At 40.4% G+C, this 13,526-nt stretch overlaps 1 protein-coding gene across 1 annotated transcript in view; it reads right to left on the reverse strand.

The window, feature by feature from the left end:
* LOC126332527 (leucine-rich repeat-containing protein 15-like) overlaps positions 1-8,197 on the reverse strand; it is an 889,610-nt gene extending 881,413 nt beyond the window's left edge. The window contains exon 1 of the mRNA XM_049996616.1: positions 8,041-8,197. The gene's annotated coding sequence lies outside the window, so the exon portion shown is untranslated. The remainder of the gene's footprint in view (positions 1-8,040) is intronic.
* Positions 8,198-13,526: the final 5,329 nt, after the last annotated feature.

Raw genomic sequence — 13,526 nt, forward strand, 5'->3', positions numbered from 1 at the left:
TCAAGAACGATCTATCAGTAGGAAATTGTATTTACGCTGATCGTTTTAGCGAGATTTTACTGAGACTGATCAGAGTAACTGCTGATATTCCTAGCAAGCTTAACCACACGTTGTGTTAGCTGTTAGCTTGTTTGCCGGTTTGTTTACGTTTGAGTTTATGTTTGTGTTACTCCGTCATGTCTGGCGGCTCACATCCGTAGTTGCAGCACATTGCCTTCCGAAAACACAACCCTTGTTGTTGTTTTAGTCCTTCAAAGTTCAAATTCGCTCTCTTTCTTGCAGTGACAAAGCACTAGTTTGGTTTTTAATGGCAATCGATCTAAGAACATCCGCCGTCCACATTTATCTGTCAGGATAGGTAGTTGTGTACTTCCTGCAGTATTTATATCTTTATGCCTTGGTATCACAGTTTTCTGTAGCCGGATAAACTACTTTCGCTATCTTTCTAGGAACACTTCAAGTTCTTGGTTTTGTAAGAAATATTTTGGTGGAGTGCACACAAAGGAAGCAAAGTTATATGTTCCGTGTTCCTAATTATTAATATAATTTTAACAATATCATGATTAATAAAATTCTTTTCCGGGCTCACCAGTGAGACAGTGTGTGTTTCGGAGGTTAACAGAAGCCACGAACCCCCTTGAAGATGTCCTCCGCAGATGGGGACGAAACGTTGGTTTACAATGCGAAATCCATCAGACCACGGCATAATAGCCCGGAAAAGAATTTTATTAATCATGACAGTTCCGGCCGTGAAAGTTTACATTTTAACAATATCGTTACATAAAGAGATAAATGTCAGTCTAAAAACCCTTTTCTTCTATCTCGTAGCACTCTCTCCTCTTTGACAGAAGTTTACGTATGTAAAATACACTGCATTGCTCCATGGGTCGCAGTCAACATCAAATTTCTATAACTGGCAGGGCAAGGCAGTTCAAAGGTCGAGTGGAGACAACGCAACACCACTTCCAGCAAGATAATGTCTGCAGTACCACTACGTTGTTCAACATTGGGGGGTAAGGACTTGGCTATCCAGTGGGCTATTCAGTTCTAGATCTATGTATTCAGAAAGAAATTTTTGTCGTAAAGATGCACTGGGGATGTGTACTGGAGCATTTGAAATTGAAACAAGACCGTAGAATAGTCTTTGGAATACAGGCTGGAAAATACTTCCTTTATAATGTATGTAATAATGGGAGTGGTTCGAACGTTAGCAAACATGTCTGTATGAAATGGATCTGGAAGACGAACAGATATTCCATGATTCTGTAGAACGTGTATATGACAACATTAAACATATGGACAGAAAGCATGGGTGTAATGCGAGCGAATTTTGTGAATGAACTGTTATGCTCTTTTAGTTGCCTTGGATTGTATATGCAATAAATTCGTACATTTAAATAATTTAAATAGAAAAAAAGTGTTTAAAATGTTTTGTTATATCGTTTATGTTGCCGTCCTAGTTGAACATCAAACAAAGAAGAAAGAAAAAATGTGCAACTGAGACTTAACGATATAAAAAAGGTTTACATACTAAAACATTTGCTGCACTCTCACGCTACGATTGAATCGGCAATAGTAAGATTGTCAGAACCAACTTCAAATCAGTTGGCTGCAAGGGGCAGGAAGGCAATGTTGTACTACATCGGCAGCCCGTTCATCGGGAATGTTACAAGAACTTAATTGGAAAAGGATGAAGAGGTAAAAAATTTGCTGCCTTGTTTTAAGGGACTGCCAAGAGATAATTTATGGAGAGACCTCAGGAATTTATGTATTACACACTCTGAGGACACCATGCAGCGATATTTGAAATGCGCTGCCAGACGATATGACACAGTGGTTACAACAATCGGGGCGAATTCGAGTGAAAATAGGTTCAAATTCCCGTCAAGTTATGTTGTTATAGGTTTATGTAGTTGCCTAAAACACGTAGGTCTAACGCCGAGATGGCCCCTATTCCAGTTTTAATTGCCGGCCGGAGTGGCCGTGCGTTTCTGGGCGCTACTGTCTGCAACCGAGCGACCTCTACGGTCGCTGGTTTGAATCCTGCCTCGGGCATGGATGTGTGTGATGTCCTTAGGTTAGTTATGTTTAATTAGTTCTAAGTTCTAGGCGACTGATGACCTCAGAAATTAAGTCGATTAGTGCTCAGAGCCAGCCAGTGTTAATCGATACGAAAATGTTCATCTCTAACATTCTTTCCTCTAGGTCAGTTCAAAGGCTTAATTATGGTGCCACGTCAGGGACAAGTGATCCCATCTGAGGTACGCGGAGAAACCGTCTAAGAAACCTTTTTACTTTAACAAAGTTAGTGGTATGCCTAGCGCGTGGGAGTTACCATTACTTCGTTTTTATATGAGTCTTAGGTGCATCCTGGAGATGAACCTTAAATTAACGCATAAATAGCTGTTGGAATAAAACAAAAGACAATGTCAGAATATGCTGTGAAACATCTTGGTGTGTTATATCCGTGTATCATATTTGGTCTGGAACCCGAAATGTTACATTCAAAGAGGTCACCAAGGCTTTTGAGAAATGTGAGTGACTGATAATCAACAACGAAAATGTTTTGGAAATACTTTAATATAATTCTAGAATGCCGTTACAGCATACAATAAATAAACCCTGAGGCTTCTGCACCATCTGGAAATTAGTTGTTCAAGAAACAAATTACAAGTGGCCATTTTACTAGGGCGGTGGCGAGATGTTCTTCACTGTCGGCTGTGAAATACGAAAGTTATTTAATTGTACGAAGCGCTGGAACTGCTACAATGTTGTAGTAATGGTGGTTTGTGCGTCCTATGGATCTGCAGCGTTGTCAGTTTGTTAGATAACAATGCTGAGTGCGGTACAAATGTTTTTTGGAATTTCTGCTTATTTTACTGACGTTCATTAGTCCTATAACATTGTTCATGAGGTAGATTTCAGTTTAATCAAGGTTCGCAGGTTGCATCCCTCTACGGACATGGATGTGGAGTTAAATAATTTGGATCAGTACAGTGTGGGTGATAACTAGACAACTACAGTATTCATTCCTCCAGGAACGCTAGCTCCGCAAGGTGTGCAAGAGAACTAGTGAGAAGCTACGATCACAAGAGAAGTATTACTCGAGGAAGTGGTGAGCGTGAGTCGTGCTTGGTGGCTGAAAAGCTCTGTTGTTAAGACTTCCGGATTTGTGCCGCTCTGACAATGTTTTAATCTCTCAGGAAGATTCAAACCAGAGCATATTACACTTCATTCTGGGGACTATGGAGTCCTGTTACATCATCACCTAAATTTGTTTACACTGGCACTTAAATACCTTAGACGATACAAAGCCCACTAATATAAATAGCTTCTCGTGCTTATTTCGGACACCTGAGACCATTTGCGGATGGGGGTGTTGTATCGCGTAAGGAAATGGCTTTTCTTACTCTGCCTGGTGGAATCCATTTTGAACAAAACCAGCTGGGCGACTGTCGCGACTTATGTACTCTAAAGCACCAAAGAAACTGGCATAGGCAAGCGTATTCAAATACAGAGATATGTAAACAAGGCTCGCTAATTCATTTTTTGTGTGACAATATCGATGTAGTTACACAAATGGAAGCTTTTAAACGCAACGCTATAAAGGAACGTTTGTCAAATGGGTTCAAATGGCTCTGAGCACTATGGGACTTAACATCTGAGGTCATCAGTCCCCTAGAACTTACAACTACTTAAACCTAACTAACGTAAGGACATCACACACATCCATGCCCGCGGCAGGACTAGATCCTGCGACCATAGCGGTCTTGCGGTTCCAGACTGAAGCGCCCAGAGCCTCTCGGCCACAACGGCCGGCAAAAATAAGGCAGATTACGGCGTTACTGTCGGTAACGCCTAAATAAAGTGTCGGCGTAGTTGTTAGACCGGTTACTGCTGCTACAATGGCAGGTTATCAAGATTACAGTGAGTTTGAACGTAGTATTATACTCGACGAACGAGCGATGGGACACAGCATCTCCTAGGTAGCGATGAAGTGGGGATTATCCGGTACGAACATATCACGAGTTTCCCGTAAATATCTTGATCCGGTCAAAAATCAAATCTCCGACATCGCTGCGGCCGGAAAAAGATCCTGCAAGAACAGGACCAACGATCACTGAAGAGAATCATTAAACATGAGAAATACACCCCTCTGCAAATTGCTGCAGATTTGAACGCTGGGCCATAATAATCGTCAACGTGCGAACAATTCAACGAAGCATCCTCGATATGGGCTTCTGGAAGCCGAAGGCCCACTCGTGTATTCCTGATGACTGCATGACAGAAAGCTTTATGCCTCGCCTGGGACCATCAACACCGACATTGGACTGTTGATGACTGGAAACATGTTGCCTAATCGGACGAGTCTTATTTCAAATTGTATCGAGAGGATGTACGTGTGCGGGTATGGAAACAACCTCATGAATCCATGGACCTTGAATATCAACAGCAGGGGGCTGTTCTAACTGGTTGAGCGTGTGCAGCTGGAGCGATATAGGACCCCTGATGATTCTAGATACGACTCTGTTAGATGACACGTACGTAAGCATCCTGTCTGATCACCTGCATCCATTCATGTCCATTGTGGATTTCGACGGACTTTGGAAATTCCAGCAAGACAGTGCCACGCCCTACACGTCCAGAATTGCTACAGAGAGGCTCCAGGAACACTCTTCTGAGTTTACACACTTGCGTCGGCCACCAAACTCCAAGGATATGAACATTACTGAACATATCTGGAACGCCTTGCAACGTGCTGTTCAGAAGAAATCTTCAACTCCTCGTACTCTTCCGGATTTATTGACAGCCCTGCAGGATTCATGGCGTCAGTTCCCTCCAGCACTACTTCAGACAATAATCGGTTCTATGCCGCGTCGTGTTGCGGCAGTTCTGTGTGCTTACTGGGGCCCTACACGATATTAGGCAGATGTACCATTTTCTGTGGCTCTTCAGTGTATAACTGCTAATTATAAGTGACTACAAATTGTGGGTTTGGAGTCTGGGGTTATATTGATGATGAGAAAGAACCATTGTGTGTACATAGCCTGCTTCTCTTAAATAAAACCAAGCATGCCGTCGAGCTTACCGTCCCTATATAATGGTCGGACAATCTCTAGCAAGTCCAGTCATTTCTTGAATCACAGTCTATACAATAGTCGTTTGGCCCGGAAAATTAGCGTGAAGTCAGGTGATAATGAACAATACGTTGCTTTGCTGAACAGATCGAGGAATGAAATTTTCTGCCCTCCACCCTTCCACCCTTTCCCACGTCACCATTCTCCTTCAACAGGCTTTGACCGGATACCTCCAATCGAGCGTTAAATCACTAGCAAGTATTAGAGACTTCGTCTGATTCACCCACACTCCGATATTTGTGCGTGTACCAGTAAAGTACCGTTTCACACGTATATAAGAAAAACTAATCAACAGATCTCTCTTACAATTTCAAACTAACTTCTATTCCTCCCAGAAGTCAAACAACCCTTGAAATCCAAATGCAACGAAGGAAGTCAACTGAAGTACACCGAGTGAAAGTCATTCAAACAGAACAACTAGGCAGGTTGTATGGTGAAATCATACACATTTGATAAACACATACCGAGGGCACGCAGATGAGTATAATTTGGTTAATGTGGGGCTTGTGACCAAGTATTTAGTTACAGGAAATTAATAGTTACACTGAAACTTCAGCTGCACTTTTTCACGGGAAGTATTTGAAAGACCACCTATACGCGGACGTGCGTAAGCAAGCTCGACTCAGGAAGTGAAAGGATTTAATTAATTCCCCTGAATAAACATAATTTAATAGGTTATTGGATCAGCAACGTATTGAATATACAGCGCAAATCGAAGAGATTTAACTCGATGACAGAGAGGTGGGTCGGGCTTCCGGAGGCGAATGGAATCAGCTTCGGACTAATGAGCAACGTTCTGGTAAACTAGCTTGCCTAGATACCGGATCAGCCACAGCACTCGGTCCGATTTGCCGTTGAGCCAAGGCGATTTTCTGTTCCATTACAGACACTAAATATGCAAATATTTCATTACTGTGTGATTAACAAACAGATATCGTAGAGAAGAAGTGTCACTCCTAACGCAAGTCAAATCCCTCAAATTGTGGATCGCTCGGAAGAGTGAATAACGCAATGGCAGAATACTGGAAATTTGAACAAACAACACACGGGTAATTTACTTAGTCAGTGGCAATGAAATAGATCACTACGTATAGAATTCATAACAGAAAGAGCAACAAAGAAACCGAAGGTCAGCATATTCGAAGCACTTCAGTTTTATGGATAACACGTTCTTAATACATATATTAATATATCTATTACTTGTACACAAGTCGCGCAGAGAAATGAATTTACAACACACTGGAGATATATTGTTATGCGATCTCCAGATGGAGGGTGATGGACATGTAATGTAAATTTCTGATTAAATGACCATACACAGCATAACATTTGCAAACCGCATATAAAAAATGCGATAGCAGTTCAGTGAAAAGTATCTTGCCATAATGCAATGTTAGAAACTAAAAGAATTAACAATATTTCTACGTCTGTGAAGCATAACAGCACAATTAACGTGACCTTCAGATAAAAAATCACCTTAAATTACATCCATTTACGAAATGGCTTATCCTTCATTGTGATATCCATAAATTCGGTGCTGCATGTATTTTCTATTGTTTTGCTGTATATAAACTAGCATCGTAGAGTCAATTTAGCTACCTTCCTTATAGGGTAGAAAACGACAAGAAATGGCACCATTTTATCTCACGACAAACTGCAGTTGCTGCTGGACATTTCGTTACAACGAAACTCGAATTACCAGCTAGATGTCAGAAAATATCCCATAGTGAAGAAGACGCTCTCCTTTCCGTGCCCGCGATGATGCACACGGACGCACGCCTGCACGCAAGCGCGTATACTCAAAATAGTACAAATGAAAACTGGCCTCGACTTCCTTCTTTTCATGTGAAGTCATAATTTCTATTGGAAGTCGAAGATTAAATATTCACAATACATAACAGTTAAGAACTTATCTTCTTGAAAAAATACGAGTATAGACACAATCTTTCTGCAAAACGTTACCACAATATTTCAGTGAAACAGTTTCAGTACTGAGTCTCTAAGTTTTCATAACACTCTACAGCATACCTTGTAAGCCAATCAGAATTTTACTATTAAGATATGAGTGACTTAAGAGGCTGAAATAGGACATTATATAGCACATTTGGCTAAATTGTATTATACAGTTTACCAAGACAATTTGAAGAATTGTTGGACATTTTCAGTCACGCTAAATGAAGTATTTTTCAATTACATTTTAGAGAAAGACAGTCACTAAAGTAAAATATAACATGTTGACAGTTCCACATATACCAAATAATTTGTCTTTCTGTCACGCTGTTCTATCATTTAGAGCACCGGTAGTTTAAAACGAAAAACAGTTCCACTGTTCCTATGCCTTTTATAGTATGACAAAAACAATGAGAAAATATCAAAAATATCTTAAGTTAATGATTTCTTGGATTTCTAAGAATATAAATTTATTTTAAATGTCGACTGCAGCTGCACCGTAGTTTGATAAGTTGGAATCAGTCGCTCCGTCTATTGCGACATGTAACGTTATAGATCAAGTAATGATACAGAACAGCTAACAGTTGACCATCACGTCACACAAAATGAAAAACCGCTTTTCTAGTAATTAACTAACCCTAAATCTCAAAGTACTGCTTTATAGGAAATAAACAGCATTAATTCTGTATCTCTCCATGATTACTAGGCTTTCCTATTGCTGTCACTTCAAGTCTACGGTCAGTGAAACATTTTCCAAATGTTAGATATGATTAAAATTATCCTCTACACCAGAGCACCAACGAAATCGGTGACTGTTTCGAGGTGAAGGCGAAACACCACTACCGATGCGTTAACAACACAGCCAGCGATGCAATAACATAATAGTTGGCATCCTTTTTATTTTCATCTGCTGGAATTTTCTAGCGGAATGTGACCTGGAAGTAAAACTTACCGTGCAGCAAGCAGGCAGCCGGTGAAAAAGAGCTCCCTCACAGAGCTGACAGCTCCGGCTATGACAGCTGCGACGTCGCGAGCGCTGGTAAGCCCGATGGCAGTTGTCCTGCGCTCCTGCTCCTCGCTGCTCGCTCGCGGGTTGCCGCGCGCACACTGACATGGGCCAGCACTCGTACGGCGCGCCGAGCCTCCTGCCTCACACTGCCGCTGGCGCATGCGCAGTGTGTTCCGGAACGCCTTGCAAGCGGGCAACCAGCGACGCGTCTTAGAAGCGTCCCGACAGCGTCGGCCACCGGGCGAGTGGTACGGGAATACGTGAACGTACCAACACAGATCAGCTTTAGAGTACTCATGCACTGGTCTAGATAAATTAAAGTGCGCCGGGGGAAAGTAATGCACAAAGGATGGGTTGCACAACATAGCCATACAAGCGCGCACACATACGGACAAAAGATACAGTGATTCCCATCGGACGGCCACAGAACCAGGCTACGTTACTCATTACTGTGCAACTCTTATTACAATAGTTTGACAGAAACGTCCATTGCGCATTGTTCACAGGAAGTATTTAAAACACCATGAACACGCAACCTCGCCTCTTGTAAGAGTAGCTAATTTCCCGGAGCAAAGGTAATTAAGCAGAGTTGTACGTCCACTAACTTCCTCTCGAGTACATTCGACTTGCAGCACAAGTATTTTGTATACCAGCTTTCAACTCGGACCACAGGTGTGACGCATTCCCTTCTATAATAGTATCTGTTTTCAGTGAACTATACGACAATCATTGGGCGCTTTGCTATTGCAATTAAGTCACTTGCGTGTTTATTAGCGTCTTCTCCCCCACCCGACCATTATGTCAGATATGCAAAGACCTTTTAACGCTAATGTTGCCACTGTTTCTCATTAGTTTTGTCGATATATGGGAATAAATCAAATTAACTGCGATTCATCTCTCAATTAGAGTACTTAAGTTTGCCCAGTCATTGTTTTGGACGGCACTCTAATTTTATTGCGACATCTTCTAGGCTTCCCTTGCACTTTAAAACCAAACCACATTGGGACTCCCCCATTATTCTGGATTGTGAAAGAGAGCAAATAAACTCGCTTATTCAGTACTGGGCAACAACAATTAGTTAGCATTAGTTTTGACCACGTGGTGCAGCACACAAAGAAAGTTTAATGGAATCATATAATGAACTCAGTAGTCTTAGGAAAACTATAAGCCAACATCTATGTAACATTTAAAACAGTGAAAGCTCGTCTAACAGCATGACTAAACTGATTTAACACCTTGTCATTCAGCACACAGAGTGGAATGAAATCAGACAATTAAATCGGGATATTACCGAGAAATAACGGACGAAACGTTCCTGTTGTGACAATTTCCTTGAAGAAAACACTTTGACAACACACTGAAAATATGTACCAGATGGCTATAATTAAACTGACGGTGTTTCAATTGCTGCAGTGCTGGCTGTATAAATGGCAGGACGCTGGAAAATAATAAGTATATTCATTAATTGATGCGCTCATGGAGTATGATAAAAGAATGATAGTTCTACCTTCCGCCACCAGGTGAGAACATAGCGCTGTAAGCAATCAGAGTGTGAAATGTTCCCTGTTTTGACGTTAGTATACTGTTTGTCGATTGCTTATCCCTGCTGACTTCTTTTGTGAAGTGACAGTTGGAGTAAAGGCTTAAGAAGGTTGAACTTTTCGGCACTAAACGCGATGACTATGGAGAAGAAAGACGGTGCTCTTATGGTACAGTTGTTTTATCAGAATGGTAGCAATAGCAGCGCTGCATTGCGACAATATCGCTGAGAGAAACAGCTGTGAAGGGGCCCCACGTCAATAAATGAGCTAAAGAATATGATCAATGAACAGGTGAATTATGTGTAGCAGGACGGAAAATAAGGTGACCCGTTCCCATGGCAACACACTACTCATATTTTGCAACCAGTGCTTGAATTGCCTTGCAGTCTCTTTCCTGGTCAATGTTCAGAAGATTTTGCGGCGCATTTTACTCTGCTATCCCCACAAGATGCAGAATGTGCTCCAAATTAAGTCCCAGGATAGGTTACTATTCCCTAACTTTGCCGTTAGCTTTTTGACACACGTGGAAATAGATTACATGTGGTTAGGGAATATTCTTTGGACAGACAAGGTGCAACTTACTTAGCACGGTGCCGCTAATGCATATAACTGTCCCATATGGGATTCTGCTCCGCCACATATTGTGCAGGAACACCCAATGCACTCACTTTTATATGATTGCGTGAAGTGGTTTCGCAAGTTCCTTCATTCTCAGTGAGTTTTTCTTTGAGAACATGACACTTCATTTGCCTGTTAGCTGTACAATGACATATGCACCTTGTAAGGCCCTCATTGTGCAAAACGTAGTTAAAGCTTTGCAAGAAGACAACTGTGCCCATACCAATATTTTCATGCAATATACGGCGACACCACATGCCGTTTGAGGGACGAAAGATTTGATTCAAAAAACCTTCGGTAACGACCACGTCATCTCTAGACAATTTCAAGATGTTTGGCCTTCCAGATCCCCCGACCTAAAACCATGTCAGTTCTGGTTGTGGTGTATCTGAAATGACACGTCTCTCAGGGTCGTTTCCGGTCTCCACCTAATCCAAAGGATAGTATAGGACGACATATCACTCTGATTACACCATATACTCGTATGCCGCCACAACTGTCGACCGTGACCTGTTAGGAACACAACATGTTGCTGATTCTGGAAACTATATTGAAGACGTGCTCTAACTTGTGATCATATCGTAATATATTTGCCACAACCATCGTTGTCATGTATTTGACCGTTCCTCCACTTTCTCTGTACCCCAACTACTCTCTGACTGGTTACAGTCTAGTGGCAGAAAGAGAAACCATTATTTTCAGCATACTCTGTGAGCGCTCCTGTTAACGACCATTCCTACGATGTTTCAGCATCCTGTGATGATTTGATATGATTAATTATTCATTCCATAGAGCCACAAAAGAGGGGATCCACCTGGGTGTGGAACATGTCAAATAAACACATTACAAAAATGAAGTTAGAAAAACTTGAGTTTCATCAATTTTTAATGATCCTCAGTCATTGATCAGTAAAATTATGTACATAAATTAAAATTAAACCTGTAATATTTACAGGTTTAATACTTACATCTGCTTTCATTAAATCCATCATTCACACAGTAGTTAATTACTTGGCTATTACAACGAAGTATTGTCAAAAATTAAAGTAAATTATTCATTTCAATGATTTTGAGTTAAAAACAGTCAAATTATGTACAATATTTAAAATTAAACTTCCAGTATTTACAGACTTAAGACTTACATCTGCTTTCAGTAATTCCAGCATTCACATAGTAAGTTGTTACTTGGCTGTTACAACCAAGTATTCTGAAAAATTAAAGAATAATAAATTTTCATTAAAGTGGTCTACTGCACTTGTTGAGAAATTCATGGATGGAATAGAAGGAGTTAAACACCAAAAATTCTTTTCAGTTATATTTAAATTGTGCGTTGTCTAAAAGTAAACTCTTAATGGTTGCTGCTAACTTATTGTAAATACGCGTTGCTGAATAAAGGACTCCTTTCTGGACAAGAGTAAGTGTTTTTTAATCTTTATGTATCTTTTTCTTATTCCTAGTATTAATACTGTGTACTAAGCAGTTAGTTGGAAGAAGAGATGCGTTATTTACAACAAACTTCATTAAGGAATACATATACTTAAGGAATACATATACTATGATTAGTGTGACCTATTCTTTGAATAGGTTTCGACATGATGTTTGTGGAATTACCCCAAAATATGATACCATAAGACATAATGGAGTAAAAAAGGAAAATATGCCAGTTTTTTTAATATTTCTGTCTCCTATGTCTGAAATCATTCGAATTGCAAACACAGACTTGTTTAGGCGCTTTAGCAGTTTGTTAGTATGTCGCTCCCAACTAAATTTATTAGCAATTTGCAATCCCAAGAATTTTACTCTCTCAACTTCTCCTATTTCCGTGTCATCATATTTTATACACACACGAAGGAAATCTCTAGAAAGTTCTGAACTGCATATAGTGGGTCTTTCCAAAGTTTAATGACAGTGAATTGGCTAGGAACCACTTATTAATATCAGTAAAAATTTGATTATCTGCCCTTTCTAAAGCTATATTTGATTTATTATTTATTGCAATGTTTGTATCACCTGCAAATAAGACAAACTTGGCATCGGGTAATGAAACAGATGACAGGTCACTAATATACCCAAGAAAAAGTAGTGGACCTAGTATGGAACCTTGCAGAACGCCGTATGTAATTTCTTCCCAGTCAGATGATGTCTGATTGCCTACTGCTGAAGTGTTACGTAATGGAACCCTTTGTTTTCCATTAGCACTACAGCTCACTCTGGAGCGCTCGGAACACCGTCAGTTTAATTACAGCCACTTAGTATAAATGGAGAGAGCACACCCACCCTTCACGCAGACCCAAGTGGACATCTGCATACCGACGGCCCACGCGTTCCCACCATGCGCTGCGAAACCACAAGTGTCCCTTGGCTGCTTGCAAGCCCACTCTCTCTCCCCTGGCTGTTACCAGCCAGTGATTTTACCGCTGCGTTTTAATGTCAACCCCGGCAGAGGAAACCACCTACAGCTTCTTAAACTAATTTGACGAAAGACTTGTGTGAACAAACAAAGAATGGAAGATGCACTGCACTGTTACTCTGGAAAATTGGTGAAATTTCCTCAATTTGAGAGTACTGAAGGGCGATCTGTTTCAGTTGTAAAAAACCATTCAACAGCCAATATCACATAAAATATTTCTTTACTGCAGACAACCGGTTTCAACAGATTTTGCTATAATACTCAGTCCTTTTCTTTATAAAACATCTTCATTTACAGCCGAACCTCAGGTGCAAGATGTTAAATACATAAAAATCAGTACTTGATAAAAGGTTTGTCATCAGTAAAATATTTAAATGTTTTTTATGTTTTTAAATGTCTTGACCATGACAGACCTTTTACAATGTGCTGATTTTTATCCATTTGATATATTGTGCCCGAGGTTCAGTTTAAGATGAACATGTTTTACAACAAACAAATCTTAAGACCTGAAGATGAGAGCAAAGTCTGTTGAAACCGGTTGTCTGCAATAAAGAAATATTTCATACGATTATGGCTGTTGAAAAGTTGTTTACAAAAATTGGTGGGACTAATAAGTCGCTAGTAAAGGAAATCAACTACGATTAACAAACATAAAACCAGAAGAATGGGAAACGTGCCCACCAACTATCAAAACAGTACTTGTTTCCTTCACCTGTGCTAGTGGGATCTTCATATGGCTCGATATATAAAGTACACTTTTTCTTATGGGCGAAGTTTACATGGTTGGGAGGAGGGCTATTGTTACTCATCTGTAAATGCTCAGAAAAATACTGTACGACCATTCGTTTGTTAACTCATGGC

Source organism: Schistocerca gregaria, chromosome 2, assembly GCF_023897955.1.
Source record: "Schistocerca gregaria isolate iqSchGreg1 chromosome 2, iqSchGreg1.2, whole genome shotgun sequence".
NCBI classification, from domain to species: domain Eukaryota; kingdom Metazoa; phylum Arthropoda; class Insecta; order Orthoptera; family Acrididae; genus Schistocerca; species Schistocerca gregaria.